At 56.2% G+C, this 1,783-nt stretch overlaps 1 long non-coding RNA gene across 1 annotated transcript; it reads left to right on the plus strand.

The window, feature by feature from the left end:
* Window positions 1-372: 372 nt before the first annotated feature.
* LOC112403086 (uncharacterized) lies at window positions 373-1,783 on the plus strand. Its single transcript, XR_003003836.1, has 2 exons — window positions 373-679; window positions 830-1,783. It is a non-coding gene; the product is annotated as an uncharacterized LOC112403086 (long non-coding RNA).

Below are 1,783 nucleotides of genomic sequence, written 5' to 3' on the forward strand. Positions count from 1 at the left end.
AACCCCAGCTGGTGCCATGGCCTGGATTTCTGTGGTGTGCACCGGCATGGGGGCCTGCTCTTCCTTTCCCACTCTCCACTATCCACACCCTTCACTTTGCCCAAAGCCGCACTCCATCCATCCAATCTCCAGCCACCTACACAGCATCCCCCCTCTCTTCACCCTCCACCCGTCCGCAAACACACTCCACGCTCTGTCCGCCCTGATCCTGGCTCACGTCCCTTGCTCCACCTGGAATTCCTTTACTTTGCCCTGTAGATCTTGGCTTTCCAAGTCTGACAGCAGTTTATGAACGCTGTTCAAAGGCTGCTTCCTCTAAACAGCCTTCCTGACCCCCGCCTCCCCTTTTTTCTAAACCTCTGTAGCAGCCTGTCTCCACCTCGGGGAGCACTCAGCTCTTCTGCTCTGTCCAGCTGAGCAGTTATTGTGTCCTGGAGGCACATCTTATAGGGGAAAATCAGGCCGAGCCGCTTCAGATTCTGGCTCTCCCAGCTTGGTAGCTGCGTGACCTGGGTGAGAAGACGGAAGGGTGGCTTGGGGATGAATGCAGAGTTTACGGCTGATTGACCCCGTGGAGGTTAGATGAGCACCTGAGCGAATGGTCCATTGGATGGGTGTGCGGATGGAAGATGTGTGGAGACGGAGATGGAGGATACAGGAGTGGATAATTAAATGGAAGGTAGGGCTGGCTCAGTAGAAGGAAGGGAGGGAGGGAGGTGCATCCCGCTGTCCAGGCAGAATCACAAAGTCGGGGGTGTGGGCCAGGAGGCTGATGACCCGGAAATTCTGAACGGGAGCAGAAAGTGAACCTGTAAATTCCTTTCCACAGGAAATAATGCTCCGCGTAACTTGAGGCTTGACGTTTTTCAGTGACCCTGGGAAAAGGACAAGGCCTCCCGCGGGACGAATTCATCGGAAGGACAGTCCTGGTCAGCTCATCTGAGCGCTTGGGCCGCCTCTAAGTGCCAGGCCATCAGAGGGTGTTCAATAACTATTCATTGGAAGGTGACGGATTGATCTTGGAGACCTGCCATTCGAGGGAGGCATGGCTGGCTGGCGACAGCACTGGTGTTTCACCCGTCAGCACCCGTTCCCTCACTCTCAGCAGGAGGAAAAGTTGGTCCTGTGGCAACCAGCCCAGACCCCAGGGTTCAGGCGTTGCCCCTGTGTTTGTGCAGTGACTGTAACCCACACGTCAGAGGGGCCCTGGGTCACATGCCTCCCGACGAGAACCAACATGCATGGTTCCAGGAGGATGAACCTCTGACTGTCTGGGTTCAGTCATGAAGGACCCGAGGTTGCATCAGACCAGTTCAAGGCCACTTGAGTTATAACCTGTTCTCAGGGCTCGATCTGTCTGTGAAGCCAGGAAGACCCTGTAGATAAAGGGCCACCCCGTGGAGTTGTCGGGGGGCAGGGGCAGCGGGGTTGAGTGCCAGCAGGCCTCTCCCACACCAAGTTAGGACCTCCTTTCCAGGGAGGATAAACCTCGATAGATGTTGATCACAGATGCACTCAGAGGCCCAGGAAGGTGCAGACACCTGTTTGCCCACCGAGGCTTCATCCCAGCCTGCAAGGTCTGTTCTGACTTGGGACAGTCTTGCAGACTCTCGCCTGGGCGCCTGGGAGAAGGTTACATATACTGCGCAACCCCAGGGGGTGCCCTTTGCAGTGACCAGGAGGGAGGGTGGTGGGTTTCAGCGTCCTCCATTGTCGGAGGGGGTCTTCGGGCCTCTGGTCCCGAGTGGAGCACCTGAAAAACAAACAAAACTTCCTAACAGAA

The sequence above is a fragment of the Neophocaena asiaeorientalis genome, unplaced genomic scaffold (assembly GCF_003031525.2).
Source record: "Neophocaena asiaeorientalis asiaeorientalis breed wild unplaced genomic scaffold, Neophocaena_asiaeorientalis_V1.1 scaffold606, whole genome shotgun sequence".
Taxonomy (NCBI): domain Eukaryota; kingdom Metazoa; phylum Chordata; class Mammalia; order Artiodactyla; family Phocoenidae; genus Neophocaena; species Neophocaena asiaeorientalis.